Raw genomic sequence first — 20,136 nt, 5'->3', positions numbered from 1 at the left:
TGGACAACCAAAATTCACTCTTACATGGAGTCCTTCTTCCATCCTCTCCTCCCCTACCTACCACAATCCAGTCTACCTACCTTTAACTGCCTGAACAGTCTTCAATAACATGCATTCTCAACGGGAGCAAAAACACCCACAACGGGACAAAACTGGTCTTGGGAATGAAAATTAAAAAAAAATAATAATAAAATAAATAAAAAAATCTCACATTACAGTGATTTGTGGTCCTCCAAAGCTCAGCTCTACCCGGAAGAATCCTAAGCAGGCTCCATGCTGTCAGCTGAGAGCCCAACTCAGGGCTCGATCCCATTAACTGTGAGATCATGACCTGAGCCTAAATCAAGAGTTGGACACTTAACTGATTGAGCCATCCAGGCACCCCCCAACAAATTCTTATTCCTTAATATTATGGAATACTCTCTTGCTAGGGAGCAATTGATTTAAATTTTTAGTTAATTAATTTCAATTTATTTTTTCTTCTTGGAGAGATACAATGGGGAGGGGGGAAGTTGACAGACAGTGCTTTATAGCAAAACCACATTATTTCATTTATCAGCACATGACCTTTCAATGACTTATCTCACCACAGAATAAAATCTAAATGTCTTATCCTGGCTTCTAAAGCCCTATGAGACCTGACACTTGGTTACTTTTTAAAGATGCTCTTTGGATACTATGGTAGGTTGAATAGTGGTGCCCAAAACCTACCCATATCTCAGACCCTGGAACCTAGGAGTGTTATCTTATACAACAACAACCACAACAAAAAAGACTACAAATGTGACCAAATGAAAGACTCAAACATTATACAGGTAAAATAATTATTTTATAGATTAACTGTTTCCCCAAACATTACATGCAAAAAAACAGACTAATGAGGGAAATCTCTATTTGAATCAGTTTTAGATATTGAAGGATTACTGTGAATTTCATTAGCTATAATAATGGCATTGTGAGTAGTAGTAAGAAAATATCCATATAGTTAGAGATGCATAGTGACCTCAATGAGGGTAAAAATAACGTGATGTTTAGGATTTGTCTTGGAGTCCTATGGCAAAGAAAAAGAAAAACAAGCGGGATAGGACGAAACAAAGGTAGCAAATTTTTGATATTTAATCAAGGTGATGCATATGTGGGAGTTCATCTTACTATTTTTATCTCTAAATATCTGTTTCAAAATATGCTTGAAATTTTTCATAACAAATTCTTAAGCAGGCTACAGAATTATACACAAACCATAACCCATTATGCGTGTATAAGAAAATACTATAAAATATTACTAGTGAGGGTGGGAGGGAGGGGAAAGTGGGTGATGGGCATTGAGGAAAGCACCTGTTGGGATGAGCACTGGGTGTTGTATGGAAACCAATCTGACAATAAATTTCATATTTTTTTTTTTTTAAAAAGTGTCTTGGAAGTTAAAAAGGCAAAACTAAAAAAAAAAAAAATGTTACTAGTGAGTATTTATCTCTGAATTGTGGAATGGCAGAGATTTATATTTTTTCCTTTGTAATTTTTAGTTATTTTCCAATTTTTCTAAACTAAGTCTGTGTTACTTCTTAAATAAAAAATTAAAAAAAAAAAATAATAACAACAAAGGATCTTGAGATAGTGAAATTATCCTGAATTATGAGGGTAGATCCCAAATGCAGACATATATACCTTTATAAGAGGATAGCAAAGGGGGAGCACTTGGGTGGCTCAGCTGGTTAAGCCTCCAACACTCGCACTCAGTGGGTTCGAGCCCTGCATTGGGCTCGGAACCTGGAGCCTGCTTCAGATTCTGTGTATCCCTCTCTCTCCGCCACTGCCCTGCTCACACTCTGTCTCTGTCTCTCCCTCTCAAAAATAAATAAACATTATTTAAAAGAGAGAGAGAGAGAGAGAAGCAAAGGGAAATGTGAGGTACATGGGAGAAGAGAATGCAATGTGACCCTAGAAGCAGAGATTGCAGTGATACAGCCACAACCAAATGAATGCCTACAGCCACCGTCCCGGAGGAAAAGAACAGACTGTCCCCTGGAACCTCGGAAGAGAGCACAACCTGCCAACACTGATTTCAGACTGGCGATACTGATTCTGAACTTCCGGCCTCCTGAGAATCTATTTCTGTTGTTTTTAGCCAATGAATTTGCTATAATTTGTAACAGTAGCCACAGGTAACTCTTACGGCCGCCTCTCACTCTCACCCACTACAGTTCAGGTTTATTTACCTTCTTCTGCCATCAGATTCATCAAGAATCCAATTAGAGTTTGGGCACCAGCTGTCTTCTCAGCCTGGCATGCTCTGTGCCTCATCTTTGCACGGCTAACTCCTTCTGGTCATTCAGGAGCCAGCTCAAATGTCAGCTCCTCAGAGAGGCCTTCCCAAGCCATCCAAATTCAAAATAATCACATAGCTCTCATCATCTCATACGTCTCTTCTATATTTAATCATTATTATCTTCTTCTCCCCACCCTAAAATGAAACTCTACAAAGCAGAGATCGTACCTGTTTTGTACACCACTGTAATCTCAACTTGTGGGAAAATGCCTGGCATGTGGTAGGTGAGGGGTACATTTAACAAATGAATGGATGATATGGAGGGGAGAAGGGATGGCGGTACTCTTCAATGAGAGGAGAAACAGCATTAGGATGAAGGTGGGGGGAGATGATGAGTCCTAGCTTGACTGTGCGGCATCCAAGTGGAAATGTCTAGAGTCTAAATCTAGGGAAGAGGTTTGGTTGGAGATGTTGATTTAAGGATTACTAAAATCAGGGATATGGATGAATGTGGTGGTTCCGGGAGCTTCTACAAGTGAGGACAGGCCCTAGAAACTCCAGTGTCAAGGGGAAGAACCTGGAAAGAGATCAACAAGGAGACGTCCAAAAGAAAAACAAGTTGTCATACTAGCCTAGACAAAATTCAACTTCACAAAGGAGAGAATGAGCAGAATCACAGACATTTCAAGTAATGAGGTCCCGTTGATTTACTAGTAAGAGGGACACCAATAATCATACAATAGCAGATTCATCTAAGGTAGAAGGCAAACTTCCAACAGCTGTGGAGTGAATGGAAGGTGAAGAGATAGAAAAACAACATATACAAAATAGTGTTGGGAAAAACAGCTTGAAAGAGAAAGTGAGCACGTAGCTAGAGGGGAGTACAGGGTAAAGGAACAGTTTTGGGTTTTAGTCTTAATTGTTTTTGTGATGGGAGAATCTTGAGTATTCTTGCAAATATTTTTAAAAAAAATTTAATGTTTATTTTTGACAGAGAGAGAGAGAGAGAGACAGACAGACAGACAGAGCATCAGTGGGGGAGGGGCAAAGAGAGAAAGAAAAACACAGAATCCGAAGCAGTTTCCAGGCTCTGAGCTGTCAGCACAGAGCCCGACGCGGGGCTCAAACCCACAGACCGCGAGATCATGACCTGAGCCGAAGTCGGATGCCCAACTGACTGAGCCACCCAGGCGCCCCATCTTGTAAATATTTAAAACATAGATGAACAGGGACAAATTTTATAGAGGAAGGTAGTGAAAGGGACGGGGGATCTGAGTATTGGCGAAAGAACCCACTTTGAATAACTCTACCTCTGACTTGTAGTTAATGATGGAGTCGATGGATTCAGTTACAGGGAAGATGTGGAAGAGAGACTGAAACATTATGAGTTGACATGATCTCTCTGCTTTCTCAGTATAATAGGATGCAAAGCACTGTGAAGGAAACAGCTTACTTCACAAAAAGCCCACAATCTCTTCTGCTCCCAGCTAGACTACATTTGCCAATCTCCCTTTGCTGGTAAGTGTGACCGTGCACCTGATTTCTGGCCAATGGTATGTGAGGGGAAGTGACATATTCATTACGAGACTAAGTGTTTAGAAAGTGGATATGCTTCTTCTCTTTCTCCTTCCACTAAATGGACACAGTTGAAAACAAAGCCCTAAGGAATGGCAGTCACACAACAAAAGATTCCAGGGTGTGGTGTCTAAACAATCAAGTGGAGGAAAGCCATTCACGGATCAAGACTATGATATGATCAAGAAACAAACATCTGTTGTGCTTGTGTTTTTATCTACTTTCAGATCCTTCCAACAGCTTAGTTTGCCCCTAACCACCAACAATCATCTGATAAAGAAATGCACAGGTCGGGTAAAAGGCTCAAAGAAGATGAAGTTTGGTAAAACCATGGCAGGAAATGGGAAAAGATGTGGTCTAAAAACAGGTAAAAGAACTGCCTCATGGCAAAAACTGGAGAATGTGAGTTTGTATGGACCTCCAATTTGCATGACTGCGTTCATTTTCCCAGTAGCGTTCACAAACCCAGGTGCAGGAGTGGGAAAAGCAGAGGAGCACCAAGTTGCAGGCTGTTTCCACATCCATTAACACTAAGAAGATTTTAACAATGTCATGGGTTCCTAGAAATCAGATCAAGAGGAATATTACTTTAGGCAGGCATACGGTGCTATGCCTTCAATGTTTGAACAAGTTCAGCATCACTGGTGAAAACTGCTGAACCACAGGGTAAAATATTAGGAAGTGGAAAGTGTTAAAAGGCAAAGTTCAATGAGTCAAGCAGCAGAATCCAAAGTAGCCAAAAGCAGGAAATACATTACAGAAATACCAGAAGGATTATCCCTGGGTTCATTATTTCTTTGCACAGTTTTCAAGGGAGTTTCGGTCATGCCAGAAAACTGTGGCTTTGGGTGGGTCACTTAAGTTCTCTGGAACTGTGTTTCATCACTGATCTAAAAGAGTTTGCTGTTGCTATATGAAATAATGTAAGCAAAGTGCTTAGAACAGAACCTAGAAAATGGTGATTGCTCAATAAATGATACCTAACACTACTATTTATTATTCCTAATAAAAAGACAGAGTTGGGTTACCTCTAAACCTTTTCCTATTTTACAATTCCATAAATCTATGTTTTTTTAGATAAATATCCCAGCTACTTAATGGTGCATTAGGAGGAGGGAAAGGGGTTAACACTAGCAAACATGATGGAAGAAGGAAGTAAAAGTACATGTGTTGCAACAAATCCTATGAGGGTAAGTCAGGGGCCGGGATGCAAAGAGGGCAGCATCCTCCACATGTGAGTGCTACATTGGAGGTCAAAACAAATACAGCCGGAGAGGCTGGGAGTAAGGAGATCCCAAATTTGGAGAAGAGCAAAAGTTAGGTCAAGGGTCCAACAGTGAACAGCATCCACTAGCCAAGACTGGCCTCACCTTAGAAGAGTACTAAGATACTTTATGCTGTTATGGGCTTTAAATTCATGCAGCCCACCTCCTTTTACAGAGAAAGAAACTGAAGGCAGCAGAAACTGACGAAAGCCACACTGAAGTGGCTATACAATGATTTCAGGGATGCTCAGGTAAACAGCGCTCCCCAAAGATTCCTTCCCCTAGCTTACATAAATGTTACTCAATGTTTTGTCTCTTTAGAATCCAGAGACTTTTGATAAGGTGACAAATTAATTTTATCAATCATCTTTTTATAAATTAATTTTCCAGCTTCTTTTTTAGGAGACTAGATTAGGTGAGCAGGTGGGAGAGAAGGGAGAGATTGATGAAAAGAAGAGAGCCCTCAGTGGATACTAAATGACCTCCTTTGCAGATTCCTCCACTTGTTTTCCTCAGGGATTGCTTTTATAACGTTGGTTCACCTAGAGTGATTTCCTTTCCTCCCCCTAAATACAGTATTTTGGGATATCAAAAGTGCCGGGGCACCTGGGTGGCTCAGTCGGTTGGGCATCCGACTTCAGCTCAGGTCATGATCTCACACTCTGTGAGTTTGAGCCCCGCGTCGGGCTCTGTGCTGACAGCTCAGAGCCTGGAGCCTGCTTCGGATTCTGTGTCTCCCTCTCTCTCTGCCCCTCCCCTGCTCATGCTCTGTTTCTCTTTGTCTCAAAAATAAATAAAAACATTAAAAAAAAAATTTTTTTAAGTGCCAAATGTGTAAAGAAAAAATAGGAGGCCTGAAGAAGAGAAAGTTGAAACTATCTAGTTTAACTGATTACCTGAACTGCACCTACCTGTGTTATCTTCTGTCCAATCATACCCAACTCATTTCTATCACATGTTTCCTGAGTAACTAAAGGATAAGTGCATTATATAAGGCAATCACTTATTTAACAACTATTTACTAGGCATTCCCCACGTGCAAGGCACTGGGGCTGGGCCTGTGAAGTCTATAAAATTGTGTAAGATCCAGTCCTTGGTCTGCAAGATCTGCAGAAAAGGTAATGATACATTTTCAAATCATTAGCTAATACAGGAGAAAACGGAAGACTTAACAGTAGCATAAAAAAAAAAAAGTAGTTGCAGGATTAGGAAATGTACAAAACACTTCTGACCGGGGCAGTGAGGGAAAGCACCATGAACCTCATAGCCAATGGTCAGGACATTCAAGGGTTGGTAAGATTTCAAAATGGTGAAGTACAGAGAAGAGCATTCATATGGAGGCAGCAGTGGAAGTAGGACAGATTTAGGCAATTCCAAGGAGTCCATAGTGGCTGGATCACAGGGAAGGTAAGGATACAAACTTAATATTGGAACACGTTTAGAGAGATCTATGAATTCAAAGACAAATATTTGGAATTTGATCCAATAAGTCAGAATAACCCATGGAAGAGTAGAGCAGAAAGTGATATGATCCAAACAGTTTTGACATTACCACAATGAAACAAACATCCTTTCTTTATCCAGTTTAAATAAAAGGAAAATGGCTTCTAAGAACCTAATACCCTAAGCTATATTATTTTCATCACTTATCAAATACATTTAGAAGTGTGTTGTGTCTTATTAAAATACTAGTGGTATAAAATCTTAGCTAAAAATTTCCTAAAATGTTTACTTTGAGTAGAAACTTTTGTTCATCTTCATATAACCATCTGGCCTTAGCAGCCACTTGTGGATACAAGGTAAGTAATAAAGCTCTCTAAGCATAAGTCACCAAGTCATACTGGGAGGCCATCTCATTTGATAGTAGCAAATTCTAGAAAATCCATTTCAGAAAACAACTTCTCTGTTATAGTCTGTGGGGTTTGTTTCCCTCTCTATATTATAAAACCTTTTTATAGTAGGATATAAGTGGGCAATCAAATATGAGCTTCCGCAGAGGACATAACACTAAAGAATATGAAGCTTGAACAATCTAAATTTAAGTCATTATTTAAAAAGCACCCACACTTTAACAGATCTCACTATGAAAAAAAATAAAGTAAATCATTAATAATTTCATTTTGCCAGACAAATAAATAAATGTTCCCAAATAATGATTTAAAATTTTGTTAATACATACATCACAATAAATTTTTAGGTAGGGGGGAAACATTTTCCATTAATTAGTTTTCTCCTACTAATTTTAGTGAACTGACCAAATGCCAACTTGACCTAATTAAAATTGGAAACCATGTTTTGTCTGCTGCATAAGTCAGAAATCTGATTTTGAAAGAACCAACATAAAAAATTCAGCTGAAAAATGGGAAACAAGAGCACAGATATGATCTAGGAAGAAATATTTAACCCAAAGAGGCAGTAGAAACTCACAACAAAAGATGAAAATCCTGGAAAACAAGAAAAAACAAACAAACCAAAAAAAAAAAAAAAAAAAAAAACGCAAAAAACAAAAAACATGGTGTCATTCATGTCAGGACACAGAATCAGAGTTCTGGACAAACTCTGACCACAATCATTACCTAAACATCCTCAGGTATTCAAACTGTTGGCTGCCGCGTTTCCTTTTCCTGAAAAGTTCCGGAGATCAATCCCTGGTCAGATAATACAGGAAGAGGTCTACTCTGAAGTTGCTAGAGATGTCTTGGCTTGCCTTAGCCCTGGTCTTTCTCACTGAAGTTGAATATAATCATCTCTCCCTCCTCCTTTTCTTTCCCCCATCATGTCAACAAGGAAATGTACACCATGCCCTTTACTAGCTGCTTCTTCCTCTAGAACACAACCTCTGAGTTTTCTTCTTACCTCAAAGGTAATGAATTTTGATGGAATTATCTAAGTATGTGGATGAGCATCTAGAAACACATCAATAATAATCTTCTTGGGGCACCTGGGTGACTCAGTCGATTGAGAGTCCGACTTCGGCTCAAGCTCAGGTCATGATCTCAAGATTCATGAGTCCAAGCCCTGCATCGGGCTCTGTGCTGGCAGCTCAGAGCTTGGAGCCTGCTTTGGTTTCTGTGTCTCCCTCGCTGTCTGCCCCTCCCCCGCTCACACTCAGTCTTTCTCTGTCTCTCAAAATTAAATAAAAAACATTAAATCATCATCATCTTCTTCTTCTTCTTCTTAGTCTAGTTCCAGTCAGTCCTTCCCTATCTCATTAAACAACAATCCTGAAATTAGCCAGTTGTGGAGATCCCACAACTCATGACCAGTAATTTTCTCTGGAAACATCAGATAAAAAATATATCCCATTATATACAACTGGAAAGAGTAACAGGCAGGCCACGTGATACATTTTTATGCAAGTGGGTTAAAAGTGGCAAGAATGACGAGTTACAATTCTTAACTCCAATCCTAGGCTTTAAAACTTCAGAGATATAGTGAAAAGTGTTATTTAGTGCACATACAGAATTTTACTGTAGGCTTTTAATACTTTTCCACAGAAAGTTCATTTTTGAAAGCTTAGGGTTGTGCTGGCTTTTTCAATATGCTGAAATACAAAATAGCAAACATTCATGATACAATGCTGACCTCTTTTTTGCTGTAATCTTCAGGAAACTTGAGGTCTCTCTGTAGCTAAAGTGACATTGTCTTCACCACAAAACTGTCTCAACTATTTGAGCCCACATTAATATCTCCCCTTCATAACCACTCAGTTAAAGCCAACATTCTCTCAATGGGTATATGATTATGAGAGATCTTATGCTGGTCCTTGAATGTTTTACATCCATATATTTTACCTTGTTAAACAAACTCTCTCAAAAGCAAGAAAACCATAGTTTTTCTTTTTCTAGCACTTGCTACTATGTAATAATGCTACACAAGCCTACAAAAAACTGCATTCAAGAAGTCAAGAGCTAAATGTACATTTGACCTCTGAATAATGCAGGAGTTAGGGGTGCTGACCCCCTGCACAATTGAAAATCCACATGTAACTTCTGACTTCCCAAAACCTTGACTATTAATAGCCTACTGTTGACTAGAAGCTTTACTGATAACAGAGTTGATTAACACATATTTTGTATGTTATATGTAATATACACTGTATTCTTATAATAAAGTAAGCTAAAGAAAAGAAAATGTTATTAAGAAAATTATAAAAAAGGGGTGCCTAGATGGCTCAGTTAGTTAAGCATCAGACCCTTCTGACACTTGATTTTGGCTCAGGTCACGATCTCACGGTCGTGGGATCGAGCCCATGCTGGGCTCTGTGCTGAGCATGCGGCCTGCTTGGCCTTCTCTCTCTCCCTCTCTCTCTCTGCCCCTCCTCCGTTCATGTGTGTGTGTCCTCACTCTTTTTCTCGCTCTCAAAATCAACAAACTTTTCAAAGAAGGAAATCGTAAAGAAAAAATCCATTCACAGTAGTATACTGTATTTATCGAAAAAAATCTGCATAAAAATGGACATACACCGTTCAAACCCAAGTTGTTCAAGGTCAAATGTGTTTTATTTCCCATGTTCTCTCTGAAGTGCTGTTTCTGCACTTAGGGACACCCTTGTGAGTTCTGGTGTTGACAAGCAGAAAGACTCAAGTTTTGAAAAAGCTAAGCAGAAACGTCATCACATAAAAAAAATAAAGAGGAGGGGCGCCTGGGTGGCTCAGTCAGTTGGGCGTCCGACTTCAGCTCAGGTCACGATCTCACGGTCCATGAGTTCGAGACCTGTGTCGGGCTCTGGGCTGATGGCTCAGAGCCTGGAGCCTTCTTCTTCCAATTCTGTGTCTCCCTCTCTCTCTGCCCCTCCCCAGTTCATGCTCTGTCTCTCTCTGTCTCAAAAATAAATAAACGTTAAAAAAAAAATTTTTTTTTAAATAAAGAGGAGAAATTGGATACTTATCTGGAAAACTGTTTCCTTCTGTAATAAGGGATTCCCACTAACCACCTTCCCTCTTAAGCACCCACACCACAGGAAAGGAGATAATGCCTGGATAATTCAAGCACAAGCAGCAAGAGCTAAATGTTCTATTCTTTGCCCAATTCTTTCCCTTTTGAATACAAAAAGGAAAACATGTAAGAAGGAAGGAAGCTAATATTTTGAAGTCTACCCCCTAACAGGTACATCACTAGCAATTTTACATATGTTATATCATATATTATCCACACTGTGCCAATGAGATAATTGAGGCTCCGTGAGTTTGAGCAGGTTACCAAAGGCCGAAGTCTTGTTTTCTTCCCCCCACTACACTCAGCTAGAGTTTGTCCCACAGTTCAGTCATTCATTGAGAAAATATTTATTGAGCACTTGTTACTAGTTAGTCACCATTCTAGGCACTAGAAATAGGAATCTGTGTGAAGCAGACCAACTCTTCTCATGGAATTTACATTCTCGTGATGAGAGACAGAAAACAAATAACCGGACAGAATAATTTCAGAGTTATAATAGTTTGCCAATATGATTTACTTACAATGATAATCAAACCTCTTTAAATAGCTATAATGAGATTAAATAGTTACAAGAACTAAAGGGGGAGGGGATAAAACCCATGACAATTGGTAACACTGCGGCCTTCTGGCCCATTACTAAGCCCTCAATACATCTTTTAATAAATCAGAGAGAGGGAGGGGCACCTGGGTGGCTCAGTCGGTTAAACGTGTCAGACTTCGACTGAGGTCATGATCTCGTGGTCTGTGAGTTTGAGCCCCACATGGGGCTCTGTGCTGACAGCTAAGAGTCTGGAGCCTGCTTCAGATTCTGTGTCTCCCTCTCTCTGCCCCTCCCTTGCTCACACTCTGTCTCTCAAAAATAAATAAACATTAAAAAAATAAAAAATAAATAAATCAGAGAGAGGGAAAACAAAGGATAGCTTTAATAATGCTGTTTCTTTACAAAATGACTGTGTGAGATACCAGAATGGACAGCTCCCACAATGTTGTTTGTCAAACTCAAAACACCGCCTCTTATCCAGTTTTTACTAAGGTAACACTGCTTTATTTGAAAAGTTGATTTTTAAAAATCAAGACAGTATTGTAACTTGACACATGTCCTTACGAGGAACACAAAGGCGTTTCAACATCCACAGCATAAAGTTCCCCAGGCTGCACATGGTATCCATTGGGCAAAGGCACCCAGCTGTCCCTGTAGAACTCAGGGACCACAGTAGTCAAAAGCAGGCAGGAAGGGCCTGGCCCCAGTGTGGCAATTGCCATTACCGTCCACAGTCCAAAAATACACTGCACATCAAACTTGAAACATATGCAAAATTCTAACAGTTTTGTTTTAAGCAACAAATGGTGTAAGTCACCCGCCCTTCCCTCACCTAATTATACAAAACTATTTATAAGCTGACCAAATTAACTGTTAGCTGTGTCTACCGCTGCCTCTCATGATAGGTATAATGGGATGTGTAATGTGGGTTGGCCCATGTCACTAAGGCTGTGAGAATTTGGTTGTAAGTTACTCTGAAACTCTCAAGGAAGGCTGTTAGCAAGTGAATGCTCCCGTGCATAAGGTAGAAGGCCGTGTAGACACCAACTGCTGAGAGCAGCACTTCATTCACAGGGCTCTCTCTACCTTTCTGCCAAAGCGCTCTGCAAATCTATTTTTGCTCAGAGAAGCTGAGGGGGCTGTTTTAGGCTCATCGGTGTACACTTCCCATTTCCTCCTGGGACTGTCACACTCCAGCAGCTAAGGTCCTCAACGGAGCCTCAGCCCCCCTTCTAGAATCTTTTCCTCCCTTGCTTCAGAAGGGAGCGCCAATCCTCAGGAGGAGAGCGGCATCCACAAGCCAAAAGTTTGCCGCAAACTTTCCATGAGATACCAACCCTCGCCCCAAATGAATTACACCCCGCCGCCCGCCAAAATGTAAATACTAACCCCTACTCAAGAATGAGTCCCCCTTCTGTTGCTGGGGAGAAACCCTAAACTCTCTCCCACCCCCCAGCCAACGCCGGAGTCCTAGAGGACTCGCCCGGGTCAGAACGGGATTGCTCTCCGCCACGACCCCGGGGGCGCGGGAAGGGGGTCTCCCAGGAAGCACACACCTGAGATCGGTTCTGTCGCGCGAGGGGAGCGCAGGAGCCCCCAGTTCCTCCCGGCGGGGCGGAGTCTCTGCCTCCCCCCGAATCAGAGACTCGGCCCTGATCCTCGCGGCGAGGCGCGCGTGGCTGTCACTCCCGGGCAGCCCGGGCCAGTGCAACCCGCCGCGGCCCCGCCTCCCCGGCGACTTCCTCCCCCACCACCCCTCCCCGCTGCCGCTCCTCCTCCCTCCCCTGGGGCTGGCGCGGCGGCCGCGTCCCGCCCGGATTCCTCCCGCCCGGGCGGCTCGGCCCTGCAGGGAAACGCGGAAGTGGGGGCGGGAGCCGGGGCCGAGGCGAAGGGGTGAAGCGTCGCTAACCAGCGGGCGGCGGGCGACCGAGGTCCCCGCCGCCCGATGAACGTGACCTGGCGGGGCCGCGGGGCCGCGGGGCCCGCCGGGTGGGGCGGCGGCGCGCCGAGGCGTTGGCCCTCGCCCCGGGCTGCGGCTCCCGCCCCGCGCCCCGCCTTGCTCGCGGGCCGGAAAGCCTGGGCTGGGCTAGGCCCGGGGACGGTGGGGGAGGTGCCCGGTTGCCTCGGCCCTGGCCACCTGCCCGCGAGAGAGGAGACACCAGCCCGCCTGCACAACGGCGGGCTGGCTTACCTGATTTCTCGTCGTCCGCCCCCGGATCTGGCTTCCCCTCCTCGGCAGAAAGGCTTCCCTGGGCCTAGAAACGCTTCTAGGAAGCGGGCGGACCCCTGGGACCCGGCCGTCAGAGCCCAAAGCCCTCGCGCGGACCCCCTCCGCACGCTCTCGCTCTCGACCTCCCGACCTGCCCGCTGAATGTCAGCGCAGGAACCCGCAGGGAAGGCCAAGCCCCGGCGGGCGCCGGGAGGTGGGAGAGGGGGGGATGCCGAGCGAAGGCGCCTCAGGCCCGGCCTCATACAGGTGGGGGGAGGCGCAGAGCCCCGGCAGCGGAGCAGCAGGCTTCCCAGATGCACCCCCTAAAACCGACCCTGCCCACTGAGCATGCCCAGCTTACTTGGAACCACCAGAGCTAAGCAAGCCCAAGTGGACCCAGGGAGGGCGCACATGGGGCTCAAATGGACCCCATATCCTTAAGACCTTTCCTCCAACAACCTCTGGGAGTTTTGCAAAGAAGGTTTCTACCGTGGTGTTGGAAAATACCCAGGGGAGGGTTGGAAAGACCTTCCAAAGGAAGGCAGCCAAATTAGCTTGAACCAAAATCGCAGTGCTGGGTTTTTTAAAGCCAATTACTTATTAAGTCATTTACTAATTTAAGTCATAATTTAATTAAGTCATAACTCTTGTAATTGGCATAAAGTAATGTGTAGATTCATTGGGTCCCAAGCTCACAGTAAATGTCAGGAAACCAGCCTGTCCAAATGGTTCTCAACCTTGGATCCATATTAGAATGGGAAGGCGGGTATAAAATGATCAGTCCCAGGTTCCCACTCCCACACCAAGCTAGATGGAACCTGGAAATCCTTACGTTTAAAACTGGGGCTCTGAAAGGGCAGTGGTGGGAGCCAGCAAGAGCATCGAAGAACTTAATGGAAATACAAATTCTCGGCTTCACTCCCAACTACTTGATCCCTAAACTCTGGGGCTGGCACCTAGCTATCTGATTTAACAAGCTCTTTCAGTGATTCTCTTGCACACTAAAGCTTGTGAACAACTGCTTAAACATTCCCCTCAGGTATTACAGAGAACCCCTGTAACAAAGCACTGTTTCCACATTTTGTTCAAATCCCAATTCTATATCATTTATCTAGAAAAGCAACAGGTTACCCAGAAAGGGAATAATCTGGTTGAACTGAAGTGTCAGTCCTGTGTTTCCTTCCCACTAATTCTCCCAGAACGGTTCAGTTCTTGGAAAATGGAGACCACCTATTTCCTTCTGTACCCTGGTATCTACCACAGTGCCTATGACACAATAGATGTTTGATAAGTGTTTACTGATTTGAAATGAATGTTTAGATGAACGATTTGTCCCAGACTCCATTATGTCTACTGTTTATTTCCCCCCCCCCCCCAAAATCCTGGTCACCTTGCTAGCTAACAAGCCAGTGGGGATTCGGTTCTCAATAACCCATGGCCATCCCTAATGGCCAAAACCAAAGTCAGACTGATGGCATAGAACAGGGGAGAAGGGAGAGGATTTTGAGGAGCTGAGAAAAGTCAGAAGCATCGGACATAATTTCATTTGCCAAAACTGGGGCCAAGAGTGACCAGAGGAGAGCAGAAGGACACTAGGCATCTGCTGGATTTCAGGAAAAGCACCAAAGGAAAAGGTGGATATGGGAGGGCTTAGGCAAGGAGAGACAAGAAACTTACCATCATGAGCCTACCGGTCACTCTGGACCTTCTTTTTCTAACAACCCACCTCTGGCTCCATATCTCCATCCTCTCTAAATACATCTAATCTCAACCACAGCCTTGAACAAATAATTTTAAAATTAAAAAAACTGTTATTTTTTTAAATGTTTTTTAATTTGAGAGAATTAATGTCAGCAGGGGAGGGGCAGAGAGAGGGAGAGAGAATCCCAAGCAGGCTCTGCACTGTCAGCTCACAGCCCCATGCAGGGGCTCCATCCTACAAACTGTGAAATCAGGACCTGAACAGAAATCAAGAGTCAGACGCTTAACCAACCTAGCCACCCAGGTGCCCCGAAATAGAAAATTGTTATAAAAGTTACTTCCAATTACTGCATAAAACATGGTAATTTGTAAGTATTCAGCATAAATTAGGCATCCACTTGTTCACAACAAAAGTGGCTAAACACTGTTCATTTTTAAAGATAAACACTAGATAATTTCCAAACGCAAAGGTTTACGCTACTCTGCTTTAAGACTCACAGAAACTTACAAAACCCAAAATTATCCTCTGTTTATTCCATCAATACTTTCTAGACGGAATACAATATTAAAATAAATTGTTCCTTTTAGCCTTATACATATCGCTTTAAAACTTAATATACTATTTATGAGTACCCAAAGTAGCTTTCTGCCTATGTCTGCCCCTTTGTCTGACTTATTAGGACAAGAATTCCACTGAAAGTTCAGTTGCTGATTAGGTTATCTGACAGGAGTGTAAATTTCAAGATGCTTAAGCAATTTCTTTTTACTATAAAGATAATTTTGTGGGGAGGAGGGGAATAATCATTAATTTAGGAATTATTATTGCATTAGATCCACCAACAATATATATGTTAAAAAAAAACAAACAAACAACCTTGCCTACACACATATATACTTGCCACATCTTCTTTTTGCTCATGGAATTAAAACAAAACCAAACAGGTTGAGGGCTAAAAAAGGGAAAAAAAAAAAAAAACCAAAAACAACTTAGTGAGGGTATAGGAGGGGAAGCACTCCCCATAAGTAAATCTAAAAACATGAAGTAATTATTTCAGCAGGAAGCAATCTACTAAAGACCAGTATCTCAGGAAAGTTGGAGTCTTAGGTGTTTCTCTGTGTCATCACAAGCATGACTCAGCATTTGGAAGGAACTTGTGTTTACCATCTTTCAGATTAAGGGTGTCAAATAACTTTGGTGCCACCTAACTCTTTTCTTGGGTGCCTAAGAAAACTTCAGGACTGCCATGGGTGTTCAGTCTCACTCACATGGCTACCAAAGTCTGAAAAGCGTTCCCTTTTTCAATTGTTCCTGTTTTACCAAAGCCTGAGTTTGCCCCCCATTAATTTATCTTGCATTTTAGTGTTATCAGATGAATTTAGGTTATTTCCTGGATTCATGTGTAACAAAAGGAACAAGTTCTTCCTTTCCCAACCCTGGAGAGTAGCCTATCTGCTGCGAAGACATCTTAAACACAACTGCTGGGGGTGAACTTTCCCCAACATGGAGGAACCTTCCACTGGTGATACTATTGTCCACCTTTTACAACCATCTCTATATGCTGAGGGTCAACTGTTTCAGTTCTTGCCCATTTCTACAGAGAAACAAATTTTCCTCAAGTGGTCACAGGTCACCAAAGTTTATGATGACATTTATGGAATATAAGGATTGCAAGGGGCCATAAATGTTATTAACTCTCACACTTTTGTTTTACAAACAATGAAATCAAGGCCCCACAATATGAAGTGACTTACCGAAACAATAGCTAAACAATAGAGCCAAGATTAAAATGAGAAACTATGTGGTATACAGAACAGTGTATGGGCTTCAAGTCCACTCTCTTCCAAGTTCTTTAACCTAAGTTCTCCGGTCTCCCAGAACCTCAGTTTCTTTATCAGTGGGTACGTTAATAGTGAACATTCACATGGTGTTTATTCTGTGCCAGGCACTAGGCTTAACAAGGTCCACATAATCTTTAATAAGATTAAATTGGAATAAGTCTGAGTTTTTGGCTTCTTGGTTTTGTTTTGTTTTATTTTTACAAAATAGGGAAATTGAGGCACAAAATTGTTAAGTAACATGCCCAAGATAACACAGCTAGCAAATGGCCACACTGGGATTTAGTGGGATAATCTATGCAAAAGGCCTGATGTATAGTTGCCAACAAAAGTATCACCAATTTCACTTCTCTTCCCCAAGGGTGTAAATCAGAGGCATTCGGACTCTTGCTTCAAAATTGGGCCAAGACACCTTTATTCTGAGCTCTGATCACTGCATGCTCACATATTTCTTCAGTTATATTATTTTAGTACAGATCTTCCCCAACTTAGGATGGAGTTATGTCTTGATAAACCCAACACAGCTGGAAAATATCAGAAGTTGAAAATGCATTTAATACACCTCACCTACAAAACATCAGAGCTTAGCCTAATCTACTTTACAGGTGCTCAGAACACTTACATTAGCCTATAGTTGGGCAGAATCATCCAGCACAAAGCTTATTTTGTAATAAAGTGTTGAAAATCTCATGTAATGTAATGAAAACGGTACTGAAAGTGAAACCCAGAATGGTCATCTGGGTACAGAATGGCGGTAGGTGTATCAGTTGTTCACCCTTCAGATGGCACTGCTAAAGGAGAGTGATAGCCCACTGCTGGTGTCCAGCATCAGGAAAGAGGGCTGGACCACACACCTCTAGTCCAAGGCAAAATCCAAATTCAAAAATTCAAAGTATGGTTTCTACTGAATGTTTCTTGCTTTTGCCCCAAAATCAAAAAAAAAAAAAAAAAAAAAAAAAAGAAATCCTCAAGTCAAACCATCATAAATTGGGGACAACCTGTCATGTACATGATTTGGGACATACTGCATGCACCTATAATCCTACCCATTGTTACAATAGTTACAAACATTAAGGAGATAACCAAGCATTAAACAACCACTGCAAGGTTACCCCTTACAAAGAAAACAAAACTAATACAGAGTTTCTAAACGATGAACAATGCTGTCCACAAAAATCTTAAAACAAATCCTTAGCCAGGACCAGAGCAGTGATGTTGGGGCTTTGTGATTAGAGCAGCTCACTTAGCAGATCTCTGCCTACTTGTTATTTGAATTTTTAAAAGCAGAATTATAGACATCTAAAAATAGCCGACAAAAAAATCTTCCCATGTCAGTGATTCTCAAAGAGTTGGGATCAAGAATAAGGTGAAAATATATGATCCTTGAAAAGATGAAATAAAAATACTAAATATACTTTTAAATGGGTACTTGAAGTTTTATTTCTGCTTTATAAGAATCTGGGAAAGTATTTTTAAAATAAATTTTTAAAGCATCAGTATAAAGTGGCACCAGGAAACTTACTTAGATTTAAAGGCCTTGAGGGTGAAGGAAATGTGAACTCCTTCCTCAGGCAGGCATCCACTGTGTTCCTAGGACAGAGCAGCACTGAAAACAAGCTTTTTCAAATGTTGATGATGTAAATTGAATAATGTTGACTCTGGCACATAGCCTCCTATTTAATAGCGGCAGGAAGGTTGTGGGTAAACAGAAATGTCCCAAGAAACTCATGCAGAGAACATGAATAAGTATTAGGTTCTGATGTGGGAGCTGAAACAAAATGGAATACTGGGTTCCTCAGAGTAAATCTGTTGATGACTCAGTGACAGAGGCAGCTGAGCCAAGGGTAAGCAGCCTGAGAAACCAGAGATTTGTTGAGTTCCACATTCTGAATACCTGTTACATAATCTGGAAGCGGCTTGGATCTCAGCAGTAGATGATTCAAATAAATTTAACCACTGTTTGTAATGTTGTAATGTGATTTTTTTTTTTTTTTTAAGGATCAATCTAAACAGCAATAGTAGAACAACCATAGCTGTGGACAGCATTTATGTCTGTGCATGATTAGCTTTAAAATGAGAATGTTGTGTCTTAATGCAGCAGCCCGAAACACGTGGGCAATGACCTAATTTCTGTCAAGCCAAGAGGAAGGTACTTTACACACAAGGGTACCAGCCAGAGAGTAACAGGTGCTGTTCCCTCAGCAAATGCCTTGGCCTCAAAAGCAAATCTCCATTCTTCCTCTATCAGCAAGAGCATCACGCAAAGCTGAAAAATGAATGATAGGAAAGTAGAGAATCTTTCTTCTGTTATCATTGGGTTACATACGGAAGTTTATTTTTGAAATAGCTCTTCAAGGAGGCCTAAAACAGGAGAGAATGTTTCTACGTAACCCCCACCAAGAGGAAATTTGCCCATTCGGTGGAAAGTCTATTGTTTTAAAAGTCTCTAGACCATGCTGTAAACAGATAATCCCTTTCCCTTTCTAACTTTTAACTCTGGTCAGGTTTCTGAGAACTGAGATAACCTGATATGTGATAAGAAGCCAGAAACTGGTGTTAGGACATCTAAAAAATATGTTTCTGGCATATTTAAAGTATGCGTGTTCCAGAAATATTTTTCAATAATCAAATGTGGAGGAAGACAATCTTTCCCGAGTATGCACTCTTCATTGTCAACCTGGGTCTCTTGTGGTTTTGAAACAGAGCAGAAGTCCCTGCTCTCACAAAGATGGCCTTCCTACAGTGAGTCTCAAAGTGCTGCAGGGTGAAATTCTAGCTTCTCCATCATTATACTCACTAGACACAGTTTATTTTTTAAGTTTATTTATTCATTTTAAGAGAGAGCAAGAGTGCACTCTCAAGCAGTGCAGAGAGAGGGAGGGAGAGGGTCCCAAGTAGGCTCTGCACTGTTAGGAGTGGTCCAATGAGGGGCTCGAACTCACCAACTGAGCCACCCTGGTGCCCCACCCTAGATACAATTTACTACGCGCTTGCTCTTGGGCCAGATGAAAAGCAAATAGTTCCGAGGCTTATGGACCCAAAGCAAAGAATTAAAAGCTATCCTGTAGTAGACAGAATAGTGGCCTCCCTGGAACCTGTGAATGTTACAGGCTGGGGCTGGGGGTGGAGGGTGCGGTGAGGAGATGTTGCAGATTTAATTAAGAATCTTGAGATGGAGACATTATTCTAAATTATCAGAGCGGACTCCAAATGCAATCCTGAGTATCCCTATAAGATTGAAGTAATCTTATAAGGGTGGGTGTGCCTGAGTGGCTCAGTCTGTTAAGTGTCTGACTTTGGTTAGAATCAGTTCATGAGTTCAAGCCCTGTGGCAGGCTCTGTGCTCACGGCTCAGAGCCCAGAGGCTGCTTTGGATTCTGTGTCTCCCTCTCTCTCTGCCCCTTCCCCTCTTGCACTCGAAAGAAAGAAAGAAAGAAAGAAAGAAGGAAAGAAAGAAAGAAAGAAAGAAAGAAAAAGAAATGTTTAAAAAAAAAAAAAAGATTGGAGTAATGGAAAGGTTTTACAGACATAGAAGAGTAAAACACAGTGTGATCATGGATGCCGACTGGAGTAATGCAGACACGCTAAGAAAAGCCAGCAGCCACCGGAGCTAGAAGAAGCAAGTAATTAACTCTCCCTTAGATACATTGGAGAGAGTGACGCCCTGCTGACTACTGATTTCAGTCAAGTGACACTGACTTTGATCTTCTGGCTTCCAGAACTGTGGGAGAATATATTCCTATTGTTTTAAACCAACAAGCTTATGTAATTTGTTACAGCAGCTACAGGAAACTCATACAGCTTC

General features: G+C 42.1%; 1 protein-coding gene across 3 annotated transcripts in view; it reads right to left on the bottom strand.

Annotated features, from left to right (window-relative positions):
- Positions 1-20,136, bottom strand: part of GPD2 (glycerol-3-phosphate dehydrogenase 2) — a 219,336-nt gene that overhangs the window by 127,321 nt on the left and 71,879 nt on the right. The window contains exon 1 of one of the 3 annotated variants that reach the window (XM_042948831.1): positions 12,142-12,284. The exons of the other annotated variants lie outside the window; for them this stretch is intronic. The gene's annotated coding sequence lies outside the window, so the exon portion shown is untranslated. Of the gene's footprint in view, positions 1-12,141; positions 12,285-20,136 lie in introns of those variants that run through there. 3 annotated transcript variants of the gene reach the window in all.

Source organism: Panthera leo, chromosome C1, assembly GCF_018350215.1.
Source record: "Panthera leo isolate Ple1 chromosome C1, P.leo_Ple1_pat1.1, whole genome shotgun sequence".
Taxonomy (NCBI): Eukaryota; Metazoa; Chordata; class Mammalia; order Carnivora; family Felidae; genus Panthera; species Panthera leo.
The sequence above is the reverse complement of the archived record's forward strand: the minus strand, read 5'-3'. Positions and strand labels throughout refer to the sequence as shown.